The 12557-nt window shown below is 38.8% G+C and overlaps 1 long non-coding RNA gene across 2 annotated transcripts in view; it reads left to right on the top strand.

The window, feature by feature from the left end:
* The window catches only part of LOC107541688 (uncharacterized), a 46299-nt gene that overhangs the window by 13185 nt on the left and 20557 nt on the right, over positions 1 to 12557 (top strand). The window contains exon 2 of one of the 2 annotated variants that reach the window (XR_015715206.1): positions 4312 to 4444. This is a non-coding gene — a long non-coding RNA (uncharacterized LOC107541688). Of the gene's footprint in view, positions 1 to 4311; positions 5141 to 12557 lie in introns of both variants that reach the window. The other variant, XR_015715205.1, reaches the window with a different exon arrangement.

Below are 12557 nucleotides of genomic sequence, written 5' to 3'. Positions count from 1 at the left end.
TTTCTCCCAAAATACTCTTTACATTCCCAAAACATTCTGGTACCCATTCCTCACTTGGAGTTTTCATTTGGGGATAAATGGAAGGTGGGAAAAATGTTCTGAAAAACAGACATTTAAATTGAGGGAAAAGAATACCCTCCCACCCTGCCGGGCATGCCTCAGCGGTTGAGCATTGACCGGGGATCCAGGAGATTGTAGTTTGATCCCCGGTCAGGGCACATGCCTGGATTATGGGCTCGATCCCCAGTGGGAGGCGTGCAAAGAGGCAGCCGATCAATGACTCTCTCATCATTGATGTTTCTCTCTCTCCCTCTCCTCCCTCTCTCTGAAATCTAAAGATATATTTAAAAACAACAACAACAACAAAAGAATATCCTCCCTTCTCTCACCTCCCCACCCCGCCACCTCCAGCCTCTCTCCTACCATCACTGAGAACTGGATTTGGACAACCTAAACCCAAAGAGATCAAAGATCTCCATGAGCCTGCTCTGAGTAACACAATGAGAATAGAATCAGAAACTAGATTTAAACTCAACTTTGAAGACAGAAACATCTGAAATTTTTGAGATGAAGAACTGGACAATTTAAAATGACCCAAAATAATGTAACAGAATTATCTCCTGCAGGGAAAAATCTTTATAAATCTGGGCCAGAAGTTTGCATCTGTTATTTAATGTTACCTTCTGTTACTTACTAGTTACCTGTCCTTGGGCAGATATAATTCACGCTATAAAATTTCTTTAATCATAGGATTCTGGAGACTTAAATATACTATGTATATAGGTTTTTTCTTTCTAGTTTTTTTGTTTTTTTAAATCTTCATCTGAAGATATATTTTTATTGATTTTAGAGAGGGAGGGAGGGAGAGAGAGAGAGAGGGAGAGAGACATCAGTGTGAAAGAGAAACATCTATCTGTTGCCTCCCCTACATGCTCAGACCAGGGTTGGGAACTGAACCTGCAACCCTTTTGGTGCACAGGACAACACTCAACCAACCAATCCACCCAGCCAGGGCTAGTTTTGTTTTATTTTTATTCAAAATAGAATCAACTTTAAATTTAGAGAAATATTGCAAGTACAGCATAATTAACTTTTCTCGTAAACCATTTGAGAATAAGTTGCTGGCATGGTATTCCTTTACCTATGAATACTTTAATGTGTATTTCCTATAATGACATTTCCTACATAATCATAATCAATATATTACCACTACCTAATCTTCAGATCTCATTTAAATTTCACCAGTTGTCTCAGTATGTCCTTGACAGAAAAAGAATCCAGCCCAGAATCAAATGTTGCATTTGATTTTCATCTCTCTTTAGTCTTCTTCAATATGGAAGGGTTCCTTGGTCTTTACTTGACTTTCATGACCTTGACATAAATGAAGATTACAGATTATTTTAAAAACTCTCACCATTTGTGTGTATTTTTTTAAAAATACATCTTTATTGACTTCAGGGAGAGGAAGGGAGAGGGAGAGAGAGAGAGAGAAACATCAGTGATGAGAGAGTCATTGACCGACTGACTCCTACAGGCCCCACACGGGATCGAGCCCACAACCCATGCATGTGCCCTGACCCGGAATCAAACCGCGATCTCCTGGATCTTAGGTGGATGCCCAACCGCTGAGCCACGCCTCGCCAGACCCACCATTTGTGTTTGTCTAATGTGCCGTTGAGACTCAATTTAGGTTCTGTGCTTTGTCAGCAATACCACAGAAATAATGCCAGTTTCCCCTCATTGCATCCTATCAGGTAGCACAATTTTGATTAATTTCATTGTATTACCACAAATTTAGTGTGTTATAACCACACAGATTTATCCTACACTTCTGGAGATCGAAAGCCTGAAATGGGTTCACTAGGTTAAAATGAAGGCAGAGCTGCATTCCTTCTGCAGGCTGTAGGGGAGAACCTGTCAGCTTCTCTTTTCAGGCAGCCTCCTTTCATCTTCAGAACCAGTAACCACATTGCTCTGAACTCTGCTTTCATCGTATCTCCTTCCCTGACTCCTCCTCCTGCCTCCCTTTTCCACTTGTAAAGATCCTGTAATTACATTAGGTCCACCTGGATAATCCAGACTACTCTCCTCCTCTCAAGATCCTTAACCACATCGGCAAAGTCCCTTTTCCTATCTAAGGTAACATATTCATAGGTTTTGGGAATTAGGATGTGGGCATTTTGTGTGAGGGGCATTATCTACCTACCATATGAATTTTTGGTAATGTTCACTTTAGTCACTTGATGAAGGTGGTTCCTTCCAGTTTCTCTGTTGTAAAGTTTCTTTTTCTCTCCCTATAACTAATAATTTTTATAGGGAAAATTCTTTGGGACTATGTAAATACCCAATTTTCATCAATTTCTTTCTCTCTCTCTTTCCCTCCCTTCTTTCCTCCCTTCCTTCATTCCCTCCCTCCCTCTCTTCTCCCCTTTTCTTTTTTCCTTCCTTTCTTGGCTTATAGGTATTTATGGATTACAAAATAAATTTTAAAATTGTTATTTATAAAGTAAGTAAACAAGCAAGCAAACAAACCTCTTATTCTAGGCTAAAACCTTATACTTTCTCTGACCTCATCCCTTGAATCAGTCATTTCCCCAAGAAGCTCTGGCTCCCTTTCAGTAGAGAGCAGTATTTAGAAATCAAGAATTGAGTACTAGGTGTGGTCATTACTATTGGAATGTTGCTGTTCCCAGGCCTCTCAGTGGACAGAAGTTTATACATGTCTTCACAAAGAATAGTTAGTTGTGCAACTTTATTCACAAAAACTTAAAGCTGGAGTCCTGGTTGGTGTGGCTCCAGTAGTTAGAAAGTCAGGCTGCACATCAAAGGATCATGGGTTTGATTCCTGGTCAAGGTCCTGCACCTGGGTTGCAGGTTCCATCCCAGCAGGAGGCAACCAGTCGATGCGTCTCTCTCACGTCAATGTTTCTCTCTCTCTCCCCTCCCCCTTCCACTCTCTAAAATCCAATGGAAAAATATCCTCTCGTGAGGATTAGCAAAAACTAAAAACCAAACAAACAAAAAGCTCAAAGCTGGAAATAGCACAGGAGAGTGCATGAACATTGTGGTATATTCATATGTTGAAATACTGCTTAGCAAAAATTTTAAAAATAGAAGAAAGAACAAATAATATGTGCTGTCATGTGGGTAAATCTTAAAATCACTGAGATAAAAGGATCCAGACACAAATAAACACTCTGCACGAATCCATTTATATGAATTTTAAGAACAGGTAAAACTAAACTATGGCAATTGATCAGAGCAGTGGTGGCCTGTGAGGACTGAAACTGTGTGGAAGGAGACAAAGTAATTTGCTACCATTACGGAAATATTTTATCTCTTAATTAAGGTTCGTTTGGCAGTACACCCATTGAATTGTACACGGAGGACTTGTACATTTCACTGTATGTTCGTTTCTACTCAATTAAAAAAATAAGATTGGCAGAGAGGTTTTTAAACCTCAATTGCCCTTTCTTCTTCATCTTTTTGTTTAACTCTCACCCAAGGATATATTTTTCATTGCTTTTCAGAGAGAGTGGAAAGGAGAGAGAGAAAAAAAAACATCGATTGGCTGCCTCCAGCACACACCTGGACTGGGGCAGAGCCTGCAACCGAGGTAGGCGCCCTTGGCTGGAATCGAACCCATGACCCTTCAGTCAGAGGGCAAACGCTCTAACCCCTGAGCCAAACTGGCCAGGGAACGCCCTTTCTTCTTTGAGTATGGATGACATGAGATAAGGGTGGCAGAGTAAAGAGATAGGGTGTAAGTTCTTCATGACACTGCAGGACCCCATATCACTCCTGAAACTGCATACCGCTGGAATTGTGTGTGTGTGTGTGTGTGTGTGTGTGTGTGTGTGAGAGAGAGAGAGAGAGAGAGAGAGAGAGAGAGGGAGAGAGAGAGAGAGGGAGAGAGAGAGATTGGAGATACAGGAGAAAGTTTGAAATGCAAATGGATTTAAGCCATTATAGTTGAGCCTCATTTCCAGCAGCCCAAACCATTCCCCAACTGACAGACTTACCCTGATCTCTTTTTCTTTCATCTTGTCTGGTTAGGAGTACAGTATTTCTAAACTTAAATATTTAGAAAAATTCTCAGTCCTGAAGGAGAATTAAGCAGTTATTTCACATGACAGTAATTGCCTGTTCCTAAAGCATATTCCACAGAATATTAATGTTATAAAATAATTTTATCCTTAAATAAACTAGATTAGCCTTTTATGTATGATGAATTATAAATTATTGAGAATGATAAATTCCCACTAGGGGAATACATTCTATTAATTTCTCAACTATTTCTTGGTGCATCAGGCTGAATCTGAATATAATTTTGGAGACACCACCCGAGGTTAAGTGTGAAACTTGGAATGAAATCTTAACTGTAAAGAACACTTCCTACTGGGATTTCCTATCTTCCCCACCCACCTCTCCTCCCCTCAGCAAGGTATGTAACTTGCTTCAATTCGCTGTCATAAACCAGTCATGTGTTTCCTTTTTTGGCAGAACTGCAGAGAAGCTCCCTAAGACAGAGTATTTGGATTTTTAGAGTCCTTTTAGTGCAGTGGACTCACCTTCTGTCCTGCCAGCTTTGCCCTTCCCTTTTCAGACACCTATTCTTGACAATCTGGGCCTCTGAGATTCCTCTCACGACCAGGACCTCTGTAAATACTGTGCATGTGCATGTCAGACCCCAGCAGGCATCATTCATTTATACAGTGATATGAAAAGTGCCTCCTGGAATGTCCAGTGGGTCAGCCCTAGTCCCACTCTGACTCTTTTGGTTCCTGCCTACACCCACTTTATGACAGACTCTGTGTTCCAGGTTTCACTGTTCATGAATTGTGACTTCTTTCAAGTTTCTGGTTTCTGACTCCTTGATTTTTGTATCCTTACTTTCATCTTATGTATAATTTTGAGCTCCTGATATATTGTTCTGGGAACTGACTTTGACTAAAATAAACTGGTATCCATATCCAAGTAGTAACATTTCTCAGTGATCTCCCTTGCCTTACAAATGCTCTTCTGCTTAACAGTCTTTTGCCCAGATAATACTTTGGAGACAGATGAGGCGGGAAGGCTAAAGAAGGAGGAATGTTTGAAATTCAAGATAACTGTGTGTTGCGAATATTTGGGGGTGAAGGTGAGCTCCCTTCTCAGTATTTTAGATTGCATGTTGAGGATTAACATTTTAAAAGGATTATGGGACAAAATAGAAAAATCTTCTCTGAAGAGAAAGAATGGTTGCTCAGCAGGTAATACTGAACTATAACCTGACTGACTATATTTGGTAGCTGAAGAAAGAACACGTCAGTCAGATGGTGTGGAAGCTTGGCTGGTCCTGAAATTTCTGAAAAAGAAAGACCACAAAGATACACTGTGTCTAGGAACAGGAGACATTGGGCCAGAGAGAGCATATAACTGACATCTATCATTCTAAGGTTATAATCCCCAATAAATCTTTTGATTTTAAGTTAACTTCCCACGCAGTGTTCTTATGGGTAAAGAATGTGCGGGCCATAGCAACAAGTGGCAGTAAACAGTTTCTTTTGCAAATGAATATACTTGAATTTGACTTTATCTATCAATCTGTGTGAGCTGGATTAGTGGGATGCTACCTAGTGAACTGGCAAATCGGGTTTGTGAACTTTCATAGCTGACAGCCAACCCTGTGAGGATCTACCCTGGTAATGCCACTCTGCTGGCAGCCAGATGAGTAAGCCAGTCACTCCCTAGTCCTTTTTCTTCCAACCACTGCCATGCACTGAGAGCACATTTTCTTCAGATTTCTAGTCTATGTAACTCAGATTAATCAAATGTGTCAGTATTAATGGCCTACCAGTGTCCCTGTACTTTCACAGTCTCCTTCCTGCTTCCATTTTGGGTTGAATGTATCAGCAGGAAACAGGGATATTACGACCACACATGGGAAATTAGATAAAAGAAAGGATTTCCTCACAGGTGTGTTTTGAAAGTTATGTTTCTTTTTAATTTTTTATTTTAATGTAATGTGATTAATTTTAAGAAAAGAGTTTAGACATCAGTTTGCCTGAAATGGCTTTTTTTTCCTCCTGGAAAAAGGGAGCAGGGTCTGATGACCTCACTCTATTTCATCTAGCCACAGATCCTAAATTCTTGATGTTATTCTGAGCAAGGATCTCTGCCAGTTGCTATGTAGGTTTGAGGCTTAGGTTTCCCTCACAAAGTTGAGAAAGCAGGAAATTGATGTGTTTATTTATTTGATTTAGGTAACCCCCCCATGAGCTTTGCTGAATTCCTGATTCCATATTGATAGGAAAAACCTAGATAATTTCCTTTTATTCCAGCTTTTTTTCATGGAAACATCTGAATCAACATGTACAACTATTTGAATCACTGTGATGTAGATTACCACCCAATCTCTTCAGCGCCATAATCTGTACTGTTTGTAGATGGGCAAAATAATTAGCTTGGCTGTGTTGCCATGCTATTCAGTGACATTTTATGATCATAATTAAATTGTTTAGGCTTCAGTTTTCCATAATATAAGTGCAAAATAGAGTATTTGATGGCTTAACATGTTGATGATTACAGCATTATTTGAATTTTTGAAAGGCTCACATTCTCCACCCCCTGGGAGAATACACTGAGGTTTACTGACAAAATTGAGTTAAATGAAACTCTTAAACATTAACATGAGAAATTGAAGTGCATGTGGATGGCTGCAAGAACAGATCTACTTCTAGTTTTGTTTATGTCGAGAAAATTAAACTTTCCATGCTGAGTAACAATCATTCAGTGGTAAAAATTCTCACAAATTATATTTTTTTAATACCAGGATTGAGAAAGTTTACTAGGGCAGAAATTGGACTAGGGCCTGCCCACTACACCTTTTTGCCTGCCCCCAGAGGCATGTAATTTTTCCTGGAAAATTGTGTTAGCTCAGGTTCCAAGTTGACTGTATCCTGATTCTGAGAAAATTTAAGGAGAACAGATTATCACTCAAGTATTAATGTTATGTAGTGTTTCTCAAACCCTAGTAATTTACAAATAAATCTCTTTCAAACAAACAAATTCCCATGGACCCCCTAATGATGAAAAATGTTACTGTATAAATACAACCATAAAACTAGATTTAACATCCTTATGCACATAGATCTTGTACATTTATAATCCCCGGTAAATTTACAAATTAAATAAAAAAATAAAAAAAATAAGTTCACATTAACAAGAAAATGAGAATGGTGCCGTTCCTTAACTGAAAGTAAATTATTTGCAACATAAATACGGTACTGACCCATATAGTAGGTGTCCTTTTGAATTTAGTATGCCTATCATTTGATCACTCAGTTTTTCTACTTTTCTCAATTAGAATCACCTTGAAGCCTCAGATAACATTTCCGCTCGTCTTGGTGATCTACCTGGTGGTATGACACCCCGCCCCTCCACTCTCATTCCTGAGGAGTCAGAGTTCCTGGTAATGGTACCCTTCCCAGGTTAGGGTTGCTACACTTTCCCATTCATTACAACTGGGAAAGAGAGAAACCAAGAGGCACCCCACTGGATACCCTGAAATATCCTCAAAGATCCCAAGTGTATCTTTGGGAGTGATGGAAAGTAAGGCCATTCCTGCTTCCACAGTTGGTTCCTGAACCCATGTATTCTTCTTACTGAGGACACAGAACCGTGTATCAAAACTATATATTGCCTCCTAGAAAAGTGGTGCCTCTTTTTTATACAATACTGCCTCTAACTTGGTGCTTCAGCTGCGTCTTTAGAAGACCATTCTATTACTCTATCAGATGACAACTTCTGAGTGGTGGTGAAGCTGGTGTTATGACCAGTGTATCCCATGCTCATGGGCCCTCTCTGCTTATGGACCAGGCATAATGGTGCTGGCTGAGTCCTCAAGGGCAGAAAAAATCCATATTCATAATAAGTGTCTATTCCCATGAGAAAGAATTGTTAGCCCTTTCAGGATGCAAGAGGTCCAATATAGACAATTTGCTACCAAGTGGAAAGTTGGCCTCCTCAAAGACTAGTGCTATACTATGGGTACAACTTTGGTCCCTGTGCTGGTTGGTAAGGCATTCAGAGGCAGCAGTGGGAGTAGATACTCATGCATGGCCTCCATATCTGTGGCCTTGACCACTTCATTATTATATCTATTGGCTGGAGTGGCTGCTGACATAGACTGGCTAACATCACCAATCAATTAATTTTATCTAAGTTGCTTAGTCCCTCTTTCATAGTGGGTGCTTTCTGGTGGGTGTTAATATGTGCTACAAATATATTCACTCTTTGTATTCATTCGCATTTATCTACTTATGTATGCTTTCTTGCACAACTTCTGGTACAAAATATTGGCTTCTCCAGGAAGCAGATATTGAGATGGAGTTAGGAGTTTAAAAGGTTTCTTGAAGAGTAACATCTATGAATGAAAACTGAAAGAAGCAAGATTGGGCAGGGAGAGCCGTTAGACCATGATGCAGAGTTGGCAAAGTCTCTGTCAGCCCAGTAGGTAGTTATGGAGCAAAGATTGTCTGTTAGAGACTTCCATTGTGTAGACATGGTTAAGCCTTTGTGCCACCACCTTTCTCCATCTTCATTGCCTTGGGGCCATCCTAAGAAGAGTATGACTTTATCTTAAAACCCAAGATGGACCTTTATGGAACCAACAGTCAAAGGCTGTCAGCTCACCACATCTTTGCAGCTGGATGGCTAATTATTTTTGAAGGAGGTGGAGTGTAAGCTTTGTTTCTCAGTATCTGCCACAAGTAGGCAGTTGGATAACTGGGTCTGGGGCTTAGATTATTTTCTGGGCCAAAGATATAAATTTGTGATCTATCTGCATAGTCAAGGCTTATATAATAGGGTGTAATCTAACCACTGTGTGTATGTGAAATTTTCTAGGAAGGAAGTGAGTGTCTAGGATTAATATTGAGGGGACTCCAACATTTAATGGCCAGGTAGAAGAGGAAAAGCCTGCAATGATGACACAAGGTGGAGTAGTTAGAGTGCAGAGTCAAAAAATCCAAGGGGAAAAGAGTATAATTGGTCCAACTGTTGAAGGCCTTGAGAGATCAAGCAATGTAATCTAAGCACTGAAAGATATCAGCTGATGATAATGATAGAGCAGAAGCTAAATTCTAAGGGGTTGAGAAATGTGTGAGGGGATGAAGAAGTAGAGATAGAAAGTATAGATAAATATTTTGAGAAGTATAGGTTTTAAAGATATGTTTTAGTAATGTATTAAGAAAATAATGTCCAAATATATTTGTAACTAGATAACCAGCCAAAAGTGTGAACAGGAATAGCAATTACTCCTGTTAGAACTATTACTCCTAAGAGAACTGTATTTCTTTCACATTCTATTCTATCTTATCTTAGTTATTTTGAAAATTACCTATCCCAGAACCTTAAATTTTAACTCAAATATTTAACTAATGGATATGAATCAATGGAAAGATAAACACATAAAATAGATGATAAAAACAAAGAAAAGGTATTATACTCGGATCCTTTAGAGTATAACATAAGGGATGATTCATCATTACCATGATTTAGCAATGTCCAGCTGCTGAAATAGCAGTCCTCAATCAAAATAGCATACTTCCAGGAAAAACATTTAACAAGAATTTTTTGATCACCTGTTATGAAAGAGACATTATTCCAATTCTTAAACATATAAAATAAAGACAGTATGACTCTATAAGCCATCATCATTTCCAGTATAAGCTTGGATTTATTTATGATAATCCACTCTTTCTTGCCACATCTCATTCTGAGCCCACAGTACTTATTGGGGTCACAGCTACCCTGTGCAGCTTTACTTGTTTTTGAACAATTCTTGCCTGACACAACTGGGACTGGTAGTTGGTTAGCTAATCAGCAATGTGGCAAAAACTGAGAATCTTTTCTTAAAATTTTTTTCTTTTTCTTCAGAGACTCTTTAAAAATTAATATTTTAAATATGTAATTCAAATTTAAAACATAACAATGTATGTTTATTCATCAAACTTTTGGAATAGAGTCATGGACTTTATTTATTATTTATTTATTTTGCATATGGGTCTCACAGTTGGAATTTTGTAACCTCTTTCAGGTGTACACACAATAGTCATCACTTATGTCGTTCAGTTTTGTTTTCTTAAAATAAGATGGAAAGTTTAAAACACTTGTGAAGTGAATTTAGAGAAAGCTGTTATGTTACTGAAATTTTTTCACCTATTTTTTGGAGTGCCTGGCTAACACCTAATTCGATGAAAATAGTTCTTAGAGATTCACCTTTATTGAGTCACTGAAGTGAATAGACAGTATGATTTGATTCTATTACCTAGCATTTCTAAGACATTTAACTTAGTTTTTATTGAAATGACTTTGCTTTTCACTTGTATTTCACTGATTTTTGTCATATTTATTTGGATTACATATTTACAATGATAATCCCAACTGGGGCAAATAGGTTTGAGCAAACCCAACTGACATGATGACAATATACTTCAACTAATGGGAATAGAAGTGTGTGGGCACAAAGGAGAAGAGTATTAGCCATGACTGTGAAGTGTGACGAGAACTTTAGTATGTTTTACAGAAGAAATAGAGAGCATTCGTTTTCTAGCAGGGCAGTTAAGTGGATGATGGTTGAAAGATATTACTGCAAGTGTCTGTTGGGTAGGTTCATTACATAGCTATGCTATTGTGATCTTGAGACTTTGTTATGGAGTGTTTTCAGTGGAAAAGCTGAAAAGGTATTCCAGGCATAGGACTCCAAGGCTCTTTACTCATCAGTGATTCTCTTGGTTTTTCCTTCCTCCATACCTTGGCTTAATCCTCAGGCTGACTTCCTTTATGGTAGCCGTTCTAGGCCTAACATCCACGTACCCCACCGATTGGAATAATCAAGAGTATCTTTTCAAGCAGCTTCAGCAGGAGAGCAAGAATGTTCTCTTCCCCAAAGCCTCCAACAAACATCTCTTTTTAAAAAAAAATAAAAATCTTCATTGATTTCAGAGAGAGAAGGGAGAGGGAGAGAGAGAGATAGAAACATCAATGATGAGAGAGTCATTGATTGTCTGTCTCCTGCACTCCCCTGACTGGGGATTGAGCCCGCAACCCAGGCATGTGTCCTGACCAGGAATCGAACCTCGATCTCCCAGATCCTAAGTTGATGCTCAACCACTGAGCCACACCCGGCCGGGCAGCAAACATCTCTTGTTTCATTAACCTGAATTGGATCATGTGCCCTTCCTGAATTAATTACTGTGACCAGGTGATGGGGTGTGCTGCTTGGCTTAAACCCATCCATGTGTATCCATAAAACACATGGAATGAATGGAAGAGGAAGAATGTTGGAGTGAACATTGTGGTCCTATAAGAGGACAGAAGAGGAAATGTCCACTATAGGATGCAAACCAAGTCTACAAGTCCTTTAACGTGTTGATGAATTTAATCAAATGTTATCCTTGAAACTACAGGCATTATTTTTAAAGTAGTGGAAATTCATCTAAGATATTTTTCATCTAAGATATATTCATCTAAGATACATAATGTTAAAATAATTCTTGTAAAACACTTAGTACAGTTTCTAAATGCACTTAATAAGTGTTAGCTATTACTATCAGGATCTGATCAGAGTGAGTTGCACTTACTACCATCTCACAACCTGGAAGGCTCCTGGAGCTCTGGAATCAAACTTTGTACTACAGCTTTGAAAGAACCTTATATAACTTGAAAGCCCATCCTGTATATTTCTCTAAGTGAAGTGATAAATTCATCAGTTATTTTTCTTTCTCACAATGTAAACGTAAGAATGAAAGGAACTATAACTACATAAAATAACATAATGTTAAACTAAATAAAACTGGGCAGAGGAGAGTAGATACTATGTGGTTCCATTTAGATGAAGCCAGTACAGGCAAAAACAATGTATGGTGCTAGAAGACAAGATACTAATTAGTGTCAGTGGGTAAGGGTGAAGTGACTGAAGGGACATGAGAAGAGACTTCAGGGCTAGTGGCCATGTTCTGTACCTTGATTTGGATGCTGGTTGCAATGTTTACCTAATGAAATTTATTTAGCTGTACCCTTATGATTTGTCCATTTTTCTTTCTTTCTTTGTTATACTTATTAGAAAGTTGAAAGTGAACATGCCTGACTTTCTTTGGATCAAGAGATACAGATCCTCAGCTTGTTCAGAGTACAAATTATACAAAGATAAACCAGTAGAAACCTATTTCTTTGGAGGAAATACGGCCTTACAAGGACAGTCTTTCCCATGATTCTTTGGTATGAAGAGCTGACTGCTGAACTGGGTAATTCACATAGGAGAACAGATGTATCTGGACAGAGTAGCAATTGAAATAGCAAACCCTTCTCTTTTGACGTCCAAAGTTATTAGAACTTCTTTAGTGAGTTGGTTGGTCCTAATGGAAGACAGTTGTCAGGATGTCTTCAAAGTCCCCCAAAGGGTTACTAAACATCACAGAAGGAGGAAGTGGTCTGATAATCGAGGCCTGGAGGTTTATGAATGTAGAGCTGGGTACATCACACATCTGTTGCAGAACATGTGGGCCATGCTG

The sequence above is a fragment of the Miniopterus natalensis genome, chromosome 10 (genome assembly GCF_054644295.1).
Source record: "Miniopterus natalensis isolate mMinNat1 chromosome 10, mMinNat1.hap1, whole genome shotgun sequence".
NCBI lineage: Eukaryota > Metazoa > Chordata > Mammalia > Chiroptera > Miniopteridae > Miniopterus > Miniopterus natalensis.
Note: the sequence above shows the minus strand (reverse complement) of the source record. Positions and strands in the feature narration are given on the sequence as shown.